Consider the following 14,365-nt stretch of genomic DNA (forward strand, 5'->3'; position numbering starts at 1 on the left):
AGAAGGAGTGTATTTAAAAGTAACCAACACTAAAATGCTGATTCTGTGAACTGTTTCATGAATAAAGTATACTTGTTGATAGTCTATAATTTAAATTATTTCCAGTAACTTAGAGAGTGAATGGGGAAAATATTGAGAAAGTGTCAGAAGTGGTGATTGATGAAATTTAGATACCATACTTAAATAAGAATACAGCAACATCAGGTAATTTCCCCCTCCTCCTCACCCACCCCCTGACCAAGATAACAGGTGAACATGCACTGAGATATAGGAAGCTGTGTGATTGGAGCGAGTGTACAATGGAACAAATGGAACCACCCAAACCACTAATTTTCAGGTGAGTAATAAGTTTGGAGAATGGAGAAAGTGAAGGTTGGAGTTCACTGTTTTGTTGAGCTGGCTATGGCAGATAAACCACAGCAGACTAAAAATAAAGATATTACAATATCTTATTGGTCACAAGGGGACAGACCTATACCATGCTGTAAACTCCTCAAATGAGACCCTGATGTACCACATGCATTAAAAACATGTTGCAACATGCCTAGAAATGAAACGGTGGACCATTAACCTTTCTTTTTCACTCAACAAGAACTACGAAATTCCTTTCTCTTTCCTGAACTCACTTCTTTCAAAACAAACCAAAAATTGTTAGCAGATAATTGCAATTTCACAGATTTGAAGGATCTGTTCATCAGACTGGATTATTTGTGGAATCTGGGAATCTAGCCTGAGGGAACTGCTACTATGTGACCCAGAGTTAATCCTAGAAAAGTGTAAACAGAGATGCAAAGCTTCAGAGCTATTCAAAGCCAGATGAAAAATGTTGGATGGCCAATAATAGGAAATACATGTGGCAAAGCACAAGGCAAAAGGCAGAAAAGGGGACGTCTGCTTGTATTTTGCAAGGATCATGGACAGCAGCAAGAGCAGTTGAAAAATAAATGCTCTGCACATAGGAAAAAGTGTGCATAATATGCATTGTAAAATCATTTGTACAAGCCTTACGTGATGAAGAGTTCATCAGAGATCCATGGAGTGGAAGAGATGAGCTGGACAAAGAGAGAGAGAGGGTTGGATTCAGAATTCTGGTTGAACACAATGCACGTGGTGTTAAACAAATCAATCCGTGAAAGAATGGGCTCTGGTATGTAGAACTGGAGGGGGACAGTTCACACGTAACCTGCTTCAGCACACCGTTCAGTAGAAACTATTCGAGAAGAGTTCCATTTTGCAACACACCACCAGAAGAATTTCAGCGAAGTTTATGTTGCACTGAATGTCTTCAGTGGGATAAAGACAACAGCAGATGATATTGGTCCGGAGAAGGAGAAACAGAGAATGAAGCACAGTCAGACTATGACTGATTGCTAATAGCCCTGATGCAGGCAGATTGAAGTTCATGGGTCACTTCATCTCTAAAAATGATCTGAACCCCGAACCACCAAAAGTCAAGACAGTGAAAGAGATGCTACACCCAAAAGATACTGCAGGAGTATAACACTTGAGGTACATCAACTGTCTGAGACCAGAGTAAAGTGCAAGTCACTCAGACAGCCAATCAAGGATGTAGAACGGTATTGGTGAGATACTCTTGATCGAGCAGCCAAATATGTCAGAGGTACATTCACAGCAGAGCCTATGTTGCAATACTCTTCCCACATCAACTACACACTACCTCCACTAATTCCCATGCTAACCACCTCCACTAGGGGTAATTTACAGTGGCCAATTAACCCACCAATCAGCAGATCTTCAACACGGCGGGGAAGGGGGAAGGAAACCAGAATCCTTGCAGGACACCCACGTGGTCACAGTACAAACTCAACGCAGACACTCAACACAGACCTAACCCTAGATCTCGAGCTGTGATGTAGCAGCAATAACCACTGCACTACTGTGCCTTTTGGACTTCTACTCAGATCACAGTTCTACACAAGAGACAAACTGAATACTAAGGTGATCTGATCCTCAGAGACAAAAGGGTAATTGATCCTATGACACAATCAAACACATTTACTCCTCAAATGTGGAAATAACAGCTGCCTCCACAGAGTTAGACAAAGTGCCTACTGACCAGGGAAGAACGGGGAGATCAAGGGAGCATGTGCAGAAATGCAAGCCCTTCTGATCTCGAGAAAAGGAAACAAAAAGAAACGATTCACTCTCACTTTCTAAGAAGATCCTGGGCAAAAGTCAGACAAGATTTGTTTCACTGGGAGGGGAAAGTGTACAATGGATTATATTTCGAATTTCTGGGAGATGGCCTTAGAAAACACACACTCATTGACAGTCATTCTCATGCTTAAAAGACAGATATGGTTGTACAGACAGACAGATAACATGGTAAGACCTTTTGAAAATGTTATTGAATATGATCATACAACTATAAATTTCAACAAGTAATCATAAACGTTTGTTAAATGTTTTGGGAAGATTGATATATAAATTCTATGGAAGAAACTCCAAGGCAAGAACTCCTTTTAACTAAGATTCAAGAAAAATTGACAAGCTATTTACTTATCTTTTAGAAATTTTCTCATGTTCCAGGCAGAACAGTGCTTATGCATCACTTCAAGAATTTGGCTATTCCAAAATCACAGTACTGTGGCAACTAATTGGCAGTTTTTTTTAAAGCAGCCAACACTTAAGTTTTTTAAGGTGTGCATGAAGGGCTTGTGGAAGATTCTTGATAAAGAACCCAAGATGATTAGAAAAGAAGCTTGTTTTTTTTGTTTAAAGTATGGACACACACAGAAAGAATTTTGGTCATCATGGCAGAACCAACACATCATTTGGAACCACCACCTTCTCAGGAATTAAAGGTTCAGCCTTAAAAATTTCACAAAGCTGCCTTGACTTGCAGCAGACTATCTGCTTGAGGGACTAAAGAGAATGGAGGCTTGTGAAGAAAACTTTGACCTTCTGAATCCAGACTCTCTCAAACCCAACAGATGGCATCCAACACAAGCTCAGATATCAGTTTCTTGAAGAAAAACACATCCCTCTCTGACAAACCCTTCACAGCAAGTTCATTGGTTAGCCCTTTTTAGTGCATACAATATGCTTCCCTTGTTGATATTTTGCAGCAGAGATTGGACTCAGGAACATGTGCCTTATGCAAGTACATGACCTGCCTGTTTTCCACCTTCGAACCTTTGCAAGCCACACAATCACAATTCAAAGCCAGTTTCATACAACGTGAAACAGCAATCAATTTCAATTGCCACTTTTTCAAAATACAGTGTAATCTTTAACTTCTTGGGACTGAAATCTGTCTTTGCTGTTTAGTTGAGTTGTTTTACCCCACTCTTCACCTTATGCCACTTGTGGTCATGAATTTCACCCCTCGCACATCAAAAATCAAATCATCAGGCAAATAACATTGTAATGTTCGTCTCCAAGTCAGCAGGTTGAGAGGGTCTGGAGCACACAATTCAGGTTGATACTTCAGTGCAGCACTGAAGGATGCTGCAGCTGCTGGAGGTGGCATCTTTAGGTTGAGGCTTTAAACTCTCAGGAGGACATAAAAAAGTTTCATGGTGCTCTTATCTCCAGTAAAATAGCAGATATTTATTACTCAATCAATTTCACAAAAATAGATTATCTGGTCATTATCCCACTGCAGTTCGTGAGCCCATACTGTGTGCAAATTGTTTGCCTCATTTCCTACTTCATAACAATAATTACATTTCAAAAGTACTTCACTGGCCATGTAGCACTTGAGGATCCCATGGTCAAAAAAGCACCACATAAATACAAGTCGTTTTGATAGCAATTTATGAAAGAGTGGGAAGTGTAAACAGTATTGGTTTCAACTTATCAAAATTTTGGCACTTGATTTGTTAACAGGATTGCTCCTTGTAATCCAGAACAGAACTTCTATTCTCTATGCAGCAAAAAAGCAGCAGATCTGGAATAGAAATAAAGGTGACGTTCAATTGTGGCTTCCTTGGCAAAATACAACTAATTCCTAACCAAAAGGAAATACGATTTGGCAACAGTCTTTTCCTTTAATAAAACAAGTCTCTTGTGCATTACAGTGCTGAACCTGGAATCATTCAATCATGAACATGCTTGTGTATTATCTTTCAGGCTGCTGGCAGTAAGCCTCTTTTCGTGGAGTTCAATAGATTTTGAGAAAGATAAACTCACTCAGATTTCTCGTTCACCACCAAAAAAGACATTCATCAATATGCAGTTTTAGGAGGAAATTTATCAGAAAAAAATTAGTACTGTCATCTTTGGTTCACATGTTACCGCTTTGTGTTGTGATATGTTAATGTTTTAAAATCTTCTTTATGTCATTAACATTACCATATTATTTAATCTTCATAGTTGTTCCTTTCTCCTTTCCAGATCCATATTGTCCCTTGGAAATGGTGGTTGTTTATGACCAAAAAGGATGCATTTATTAGACGATCTAGTTCTGAACATATAGATCAGGTCTGAAGGACGCATGACAATGTGTACTTTAAAGATCCCGCATGTGCTAGCCAGTAGTAGAAAAGACATAGAATTTAAATTTCTCTCCAGCATTAACAAGTGAAACTGGTTCTCTGAGGCTCTCCAGTATGTTTGTACACAAAGATGGAATAGAAAACATGCATGCACAAAACATGCATTACTTTAGTGTGTCTTCAACGGCTAATTTCTCTTGTATCTCCACTATTCAGAGTTACTTAGTATACACTTCCCCGACCAAATGCTGTTCGGAACGGAATCCTAACTATACATAGAATTCCAGTCACTAAACCACATCCCATTCCACATCCATTGTATGGAAGACACCATCCAAGCAAAACATTTAAGTGTAACATTTCGCCTTTATTTTGTGGTTTTACATGCACTGACTGTAAGCCAAGCATGCCAGCTGTTATCTAGAGGAAGCAATTTAATAAGTCTATTGACCTTTGGAAATACAGTTTTCTTAGAAAATTTGCTATATGAATAATTGACCTGTTTTATAAAAACATGTGCATTTATCAATTCTTTAACTAGCCATGGGGTATTTGATCATTACTGGACAACCATAATCTTGCAAAAAAAATTGCAGTTCTAACAGGAGTATCTAAATGAGTTAGGTTATTACAAGATTCAAACTTGAGTACGTTGCTACGGCACAACCCTGATACACTTTCAGTATTAGAATGCCCAAATAGAATTGTTGAGAATTAACTTTTCTAAAGATGACATTTAATATACATTTAATTTCTTAACATAAACGGGCAAACGTGGAAATGTTTCTCCATTATTTAATCATGATTTTCTTCCAGAGGTAAATTGTTAAATGTTAAGTGCAACATTTAAAATATTAGACAGTTCTTACTACAATATTCACGGTGTAACAAACATTTTATTTTCTATGAGAGAGCTTCACACTAGTCAGGATAGGAAATCAAGCTTCAGTGATGCAATGCCTTGCAGAAATTTGCACAAACCATTCCCACAAGGCTTGCACTAATAAAGCCTTGCATCATTGCACAGAGCACCGAGCAAAATCTCCATGGTTTGATTGGCAGTCAAATTACATATCAGGCTTCCCATTCCCCGCCACCAGTTGACATAGTTGGTCAATTCTTAACAGGTCTGCAGCACAATAGGAAAATGATGGGCCTCTCAGAGAGAGAAAAATGGTTTATTACAAATTCACCAATGGTTGTCTGAATTTATAATTGTCCTTCTGGTATGCTAGGCAGACTGTAAAGTGAAATTATTAATGAATCTTGTCTGGTCAACAGATGCTTACCATAAGCCTATGGGATTTCCTTTGCTACATTAGGTTCTCTATACTACAGTTTCAAAAAAAAATCCCAGACCAGAAATGCTAAAGGAATACATTAGAGAACATACATTTTCAAGCCTTTTACTTCCAAGTATGAATTAACAACCTGTTTAATACAAATATCAAACATACTATATCCAATAATTGCAGCTCACTCTCTCATATTAATAAATTGTATTAAAATGGATGATATAGGCCTGTTTCACTGCATTAACTCTACTGGGAACATGATCAATGTTCTAAATTGTTTATTCAGTCTTTTTATTCTTCACGATTCACTAAAAGTTTTTCTGATGCTATCTTTAACACTGGTCAGTTCCATTTTGTTGTCAATTACACAAATAATGGTTGACATAAAATCATTCCAGCTTGTTTGATTGCCAACATACTGATGTCCAGATTTAACAAGTCTATATTTAAGTTTCTATTAAATGCACAATACTGCAACATCTCCAGATAATTCTTTGATGTCGTTGCTTACATCTCTGCCAGCTGAATAAACTATAGACCAATAATCCATTCTTTGTTTAGTTTTTAGGCTTACCTCAAGTTCTTTTCAGTAAAATGAGTCATTTTTTTTTAAAAAGCCTAATCTACATGGTATGGTAGAAGAATAGCGGCTGATTTTGAACACAAAGATTTATTTTCACCATTCTAACACAATAATCCTTCTAATTCCATCATTTGTAGTTAGCAGTGGTAAAGCAGGTAGGAACTTCTTCAGATTACACTTAAATGCTTGATTTTATGACAAAGCACCATTAAATGTGGGCTGTCAGCTGATAAAAAGATACATCATAAAGAATACTATGTGAATATTGTGAGTAAATTGTTTTTGGCTTTCACTACCATATGTTGTCCCCAAAATGTGCCCATATCTACAGCGCTCTGAGAAGTGGTCCTTGCTTCATGAATGATTGAGAACATGACTGCAGCGGAGGAAATACTGTAAAGCTAGCAAGACAACAGTTCACTCAAATTTATTTATGAATGGTTTCTGGCACATGGCTAAATCCATTAAGTTAACTACTCCCTAGATGTACTCCCATGGAGGCAGGACAACAAACAGATTGCAGAATTTGGTGCTGCAGTCTCAGAAGGGTTTGTATCAAAATCATCTATTAGCAATGCCAGAAAGCAGTAGCAAAAAGATTTGGGTATAATCACTTCGCCTGGCAGTGGAATTTAGCTGGCTTTGAATGCCAAGAAAATGGTCATCTAGCATGCTAAAAGTTCTGGGGCAGTCTGGACCTTGGATCCAATTATAAGTATGAACTGTGACTTTTCTGTGTTTACCAGCAGACTCATCCTTATAAAAGTAAAGACAGACAATCTGCTTGATATCTCTTATGGCACCTTCTTGTAAAGGTGCTTTCAATGGATTTTCCAAAGTCCCTTGGTATTGCTATCTGGTCTTTATAACATTGCAGCTTCTGCTGCTCACACTTCGGCTATTTTCTTTCCAACATTATGAGGACTGGACTTCAAAGCTACTTCATTGGCTCTGAATCACCTTAGGATAGCTTGAGATCATGAAAAACACTGTATGGATGAAAGTCTTCACATTCATCTGTGACAAACAGCTTGCACTTATTTGACAATTTCAATGTGGTAAAACTTCCCAAGGGCTGTAATCTGATGAAGACTGTCTGAACTAAAGAAGATGACATTAAGATAGCTTCATCATAGATAAGGTTATTATGACAGGATAGATAAAGCTAGGGGCCTGCACACTTAAGCAGAAATACTAACTTGGAGCCAATTCCACATTGGTCTTGTTCCTACTCTACACCAACTTAATACATTAAAATTCAAGACATGATGCAAAAGGAATCTTCCTTGGAAATTCTACTACAAACAGAAATTTCTGGAACAAATTTAAAAAAACAAGTAGGACATTCCATTCCATCCTAAGTTTTCATAAACTTCCAAAACTAGATGGGTGTGCAATTTTGGCAGGTGCTTGATTGTTTATTGAAACAGTACTGCTGCACCCAGGCAGTATCCAAAGGGGAAGCAAACATTTTTTCTGGAAACACTATTTTATTGCTTAAGTGGTAAAGTAAAGTTCACAGAATTACCCAATGATCCAAGAGCTTGAGAAAAACCCCAACTATTCAAGCAGATCTACCTACATCGATAAGAATCAGAATCAGGTTTATTACCACTGTCTTATATGATGTGAAATTTGTTGTTTTGCTATGGCAGTAGAGTGCAAAGACATAAAATTACTATAAATTACAAAATAAATAAAGTGCAGAAAAAATGAATAATGAGGCAATGTTCATGGACCATTCAGAAATCGGATGACGCAGGGGAAGACATAGCCTATGTGTACGTCGATTAGCTTCCCCAGCTCCCTCCTGCCTCAACCCTCTCTTAATGAAGAATATTGAGTGAGGAAAATAATCTTCGGGAGATCACATGCCATTACTTACTATCCATTACTTGGGTCAAATTCAGTACTAAGGAACCTTTTAAATTCACTTTTGAAGAATAACTGCCATGCATTTTAGAAAGTTTATGGTTAAGGCTGATGATATTCTGTGAAATAAAGTACACAGAATATTTCTTGGCATCTGGTCTAAATCCCTTCTGGATTGTGTCTCCTAATTGTTCCATGTCTGTACATGTAAAATAAATGCAAGAGACAAAACCTGCAATTTCAACCTAATCTGCCTGGAAAGAAATTGGCTCCGAGAGAATATAAAGTCTTGTTCATTTCCTACCAGGCTGGTTTTGTTAAAAATTACACCAAGGCATGATCACAGAAGTTTGTTCAAAGCAAAAAATACACTGCTAGTGAACTCAATGGGTCAAGCAGCATCTGTGGAGGAAAACAGATGGATGATGTTTCAGGTTGAGACCCTGCATCAGGCCTGAGTGTGTAGAGGGAAGATCGCCAGTATACAGATGTGAGAGAAGGGAGGAGACAGAGGCTGGTAGGTGATAGGTGGAACTAGATGAGGTGGGGTGATGGGCAGATGGAGCCAGCTGGATATACAAAATCTTTTGGCATGTATTGAAGAGCAGAAGAATTCTATAATTCATTTCAAGACAGTCTTAAACTTTAGCCAGTGACTTACTTTTGAATTGTGACTTTGCCATAGATAATTTCCCCAAAAGTGGTCACATACAGCAACATGAGGGAGAAAAAAATTAATCCCTTTTTGTTTTAATAAAGTTGGCTCAGGGATTAATGTAAACCAGGTTAGTGGAGAACTCACCTCTTCTTCAGTTAGTATCGTACACCCACTTGAAAAGGTCAAGGTATCTCAGTTTAAAGCATTGCCCAAAAATCGGCACCTCTAAAATGCTCAGTTAAGTGACATTTAAAATGTTGGGCTGAAATGATACAGAGACAAGAATTCTCACACACAGCCAAGGTCATCACTTCATCAGTAACGTTGTATCCTGCACAATGCCTGAAACTACCCAGTTGCAAATGTACCACACTACACTTATGCATATTAATGAATAATTCCACCAGAAGTCAGTAACTGAATTATTTTATCTTTTCTATCACCTGCATCCATCTGCAGGTCATCAAACTTAAACATTTCTTCATTTAAATCACAGATAAAGGAGAATAAACTTCTGTTTCTAATGCACAACAACAGTCTCAATACAGATTGCTGCTGAACTTGTGTGGAGGTCCCATATGCAGAACAGCTTCAATGAATTATTAACCTACGCTTTAGTGAATACACTGATTGTTATCCCGCATTGATTCTTCCCCCAACACCTTACTTTACAGTCAAGGAGGCAAGGCATTTTATCAAAGGGTTTTTGTAATTTAATATACATATATATTGGGTGAACATAATCTTTCAACAACAACATCTCCTCAAAGTAGTTAACTTAGAATACCTCCATTCTGAAAACCTTTTGTCACTCCGTAATAACAGTTGTGCTCTTAAACAATGCTTTCTTACATGTATTTGTGCTTTCTTTATTTAATCCCTAAAATTGGAGTCAGGCTGGAACAAAAACAGATAGAGATTCTGTAGTAGTTATGATTGCAGAACCACAACATTTATTTTCGCCCCTCTATGAAAATGACAGCAACTTCAGAATTTTGGCACATGTAGTTTAATGCAGAAGATTATGATTTGCTGTTAGCCATTTCAAAGTACCTTCACAGGGTGCATATCCAACCTTCTCCAGAACAATCAAGAGAAATTACAGAACTGACATGAATTTAAGGTATTTACAAACTAGTTCACAATACACCCGAAAATCCTACACTTGGCTAGTCTCATTTTAAAGCTCAGCAAATTACCTGGCCCTAACAAACACAACTTTAGGGATGTGTATTGTTATTCCCTGAGTGAATATTTCAAAATAATGAGCCAGAGTTTGCTATCAGCAGCTTGTTGTCACAAGTCACCTAAACTTGTGGTGATCTGTGTGGCAAGTATAAACACGTGTTGCAGATTCCCCACTGTCAACTCAGAACCCTAGCTGGCCTTGTCCTCAATAGCAAAGCTCTGTGTTGGGACACGTGTGGGAATCTGGAACAACACTGCCCATGAAATTACAGGGAAAAATTCCTTGAGCGTTGATTAGGCCACTCTTCCTAGCTTAGGTAGCTGTGAAACCTGCTAGCCACTTGAAAGTGTTTCTGAATATCTCTGACATTCAGAAACATGCGAAACATTACAAAGCCATTCAAAAATTCAAACAATTAATCTTTAAAGAACATGAAATATTTAACCATAAGGCAAACATTTAACGGAACTGAATTTATTTAAACAAAATATAAATTGCTGCCTCACATCCACTCCTCTATTCAAAAATCAAAGCATCTGCTCTTCCTGTTCAAGGTTCAACAGATGATTCCTGCCACAGGTTCAAGCTCCACCAATGGACCCGGAGGCACTTGTGTGGAGAATCCAGAAGCTGGGGCACTTAAGCCAAGAAATGGCAGCAGTTCAGAACAAAATTGCCCATCTGCCTATAAAATCCGGCCAACTGATTTTAAATCAGTATGACCTGTTATTTTCTAGCATAATCGTGCACATTTTCCAATTTTTGTCGGGTGCTCCGGACACTTTAAAGGGTGAATTGAATATCACTCCTTGATTTGTTTCTTTGGTGTGAATACATGCTCATCCAGCTTGATGACAACACAGTTGGATGTCAAGGATCCTATTGAACTGTTGCCTGACGGCAGCAGGCAATGGAAAAGAGAAACCTTCTTTGAGAACAGTGGTAAATGCTGTGGCTTTGCTGCAGACTGTGGGCCGAACCTTTTCTATGTACCGCTATGTTTCAAACCGGTGACAATTCATTTGGTTTTGAGATGATTTCTCATTCGTCTCATTAACTCAACCAAAATTAACAATGTCACATCAGAAACAGAGTTCAAGGTCTTCTTTGTCAATACATTTGAGACCAGTCTGCCCAGCTCCACCCTCCCTTGCCTTAATCCGTCAGCTACTTCTGTTTATTCCAGCCTTAGCCCCAAGCTCTCTCATCTCTTGCTAGATTCTCTCTCAACTCCCTTCATGCCCCTATCCAAGCTCAGCAAGTCCTTTGGACCAGCTTCCTGTACTTTCAATCCTATTCCCATTAAACTGCTGACCATTCAAACTTATTTTCCTGTGTCCCATTTTAGTTGGTACCATGAGCAGTTCTTTCTCCACAGGGCCTGATCTCCTTCAAATCTTCCATGGTCACCACCACTTTCATCTAAATAAAAATCATCCCTTGACACCCAAGTCCTCGCAAATAGCCATCTTCAACTTTCTTTTTATCTTTAAGGTGCTGTTGTCTCCTAGGACTGTGCCCCTTTTTCTCAGACCCCAGAGCTAAATCCTTTCAATCAAGTCTATATACCTACCACAGTACTCATACCAAAGTCACAAATTATATCCACTGCGACTGTAAAAAGAAAAAGGCTAATTATTTCTCCTTTCCTTCTCAACCCTGTTTCAGAAGTTTGATCACACCAACTCCTTCAACTGCCACTCCATCTCCATCCAGTGGAGTTAGACTGCACTCGCTAGATTCCAATATTATAAATCTTGTTGTAAACAGGGGATGGTTCCTCTTCCCTCTCATCCCCTGCAAGGTCCCACCCTTGGCCCCATACTATATCTCAATTACATGCTGACTTTCAGGGATGTGATTTGAAGATACAAAAATGGGACAAACTGTCATTTGCCTACAACTCCTAAACATGCTAACAACTCTTGGCTAATCATTCCTTGACTATGGTCTGACGGACTCAGAGTCCACGGATGGACTGCAAATTTTTGGCAATGTTCCAGCATTTACACTGGGAATTGGGCCAACAGAACCTGTGTTCGGTTGAAGCAGGTGGAGGAAGAGCAGCTCCATTCATTTGAATGGAATGCAATAGCTGTCGGGAACAAAGGCCAGTGTTGGTAAGTTACATTTGTTTTAATTAATTGAGTTTAGTTAAAATCTCATAATTGTCTTTAAGGGTCCTCAAATATGTTTTAAAAATTATTTTTTTTTAATATAAAGAACAATTAATACTTTACAAAATGTTTTAAATGGCCTTATTCTTTGTCGATTTTGAATATTTTTGAGTGCTTCCTAGCCACCTGGCCAAGTTTTTTGTGGCTATTTCTTTGGTGGAGCTAGTTCTGGCAACATTTCCCCTAACCAGAGTGACAGTGTTTGCATGCCACTTTGCAGGGAATTGGGGTGAAATTGCACAGGATACTGGCACCAAAGGATCCACAAAAAGGCAAATCTGGACTTTATTCTCGGTCAGCGATGAGTGCGGCAGCGAGATACTGCCAGGAACTTCTGGCCAATGTCAGTGTCCACATATATGCTGGCAACCCCCAACTCCACTGCACCACCATCTCTCTTGAGCCCTGTACCATCGAGACTCCTTGTTCAACATCCAGTACTAGGCAAGCAAACATTTCTTTCATTTAAAGGTGGGCAAGACGTAAAGCCAATGTCTCAGGTCTCTGCCACAAGTTTCACTCTGCAGGCAGCAGTTCCACCACACATTTTGGCAACTGAGGTTCAAACAGAGCTTTCACAACCTTGGTATCATGTGTGGCCCTGGGACGAGCTTCCACCAGCATCCACACCTTCACAACTACCTACTTATACCTCTGCAACATTGCCCAACTCTGCCATAGTCTTAGCTCAATTACTGCTGAAATCTTCATTGACATCTTTGCTGCTTCTGTATTTTCCTATTCCAACACACGCCCAGTGCTTTGAGCTTATCCCCTTCATAAATGTTCAAATCCAAAACAATAAAGGCATTATTCGAAATAGGTTGTTGTTGGTATCAGCAGTTCCAGTGCACGAAATAGAACACGTGGCTCAGAAAGACTTGGGTGTCTTCACACCTCTTTCAGAACAGCTTGAAGTATAAAGAAATTCAACACATTACATTTCCTCTAACTTTTTCAAATTTATACTCACAGAAAACAAAGGAAACCACATTTTCAAGAAGCTTTAAAGATCAAAGACCAAGAATTTTAAGGGCACCATTTTGACAAACAGTGGATATTTGAGAAGCAGATGGATGCAAGCCAGATCGTAACAGAACTACCCCAATCATATGCAATTTTGCAAACAAATCACAGAGAAGTGAATACCAGGTACCGACCATATCTTATTTATTTATACATTTAAGAAACATCTGTATTGCTCTCAAATAGTTAAAATTTATGTACAACTTTAAGTGCAAATGCAGTAGTAAGTATTCTTCAGGATTGAATTTTTCTATTTTGACTGATAATAACTGTAAATAACAAAGAAAATAAGGAATCACTTAGAAAATTCAGCTTCTATGCATTTTGCTTTCAGAATGTGGCTTTAAAAATGCAGGTGTTTTGCCAAGATTATCATCTAATCACAGTTGTTTTTTGGGTACGTAATAGATTAAACCAAGTCAATGGCATGACTAATTCAAGGGGAAAAAAAACAGATGAGTGACAATGGAGAATAAGCAAACATCATTATTCTTGATACCAATTTAATGGCTGTTTAATACGTTAACCAAAAGTTCAGGTTTTAATATCAAAAATATCCAATTCAGTCAAGCTAGCAAAAAACTTCAAAAGAATCCAAAAAAAGATCAAGAATAATAAAATAAAAATAAAATCAAGCACAATCCATTTTTATAGAATAGTTTGAATGATGTTGCTAAAAAAATGTTTTTTATTTAGTGTTCTGAATCATGTTTGACACGAGTGTTAAGCAGAAATGAAAAGCCAGAAGTGGATGGGAGAATGATTACTCTGCATGTACTAATTGAGAATGTCTGTTGTTGCACCATCTGGCTACAAGAATGGCACAGTAGGTGCTCCATGCATAACTACTCAAATTGTGGATGAGAATGCCTCCCTTGAACAAATGCTTGCTGCAGAACATGAATGATTCTTGAAAATTTGAGTGATGCAGGCTCTATGGAAAATCAGAATCCGCAACAAGACATTCTTTTCATCAATCTTTACAGGATGAAATTAAATGGTTTATGTGTGTTCAACAGGTAATGTCATAAGTAACAAATCAACACTCAAGTAACTTTCAAGATGCAGACATTTGCCATATTTCTGACCTCCCTCTCAACAAGCC

The 14,365-nt window shown here is 38.3% G+C and overlaps 1 protein-coding gene across 1 annotated transcript in view; it reads right to left on the bottom strand.

Annotated features, from left to right (window-relative positions):
• The window catches only part of LOC127577027 (cysteine-rich motor neuron 1 protein-like), a 200,976-nt gene that overhangs the window by 141,834 nt on the left and 44,777 nt on the right, over positions 1-14,365 (bottom strand). The window lies entirely within an intron of this gene.

This window comes from Pristis pectinata, chromosome 1, assembly GCF_009764475.1.
Source record: "Pristis pectinata isolate sPriPec2 chromosome 1, sPriPec2.1.pri, whole genome shotgun sequence".
Lineage (NCBI taxonomy): Eukaryota > Metazoa > Chordata > Chondrichthyes > Rhinopristiformes > Pristidae > Pristis > Pristis pectinata.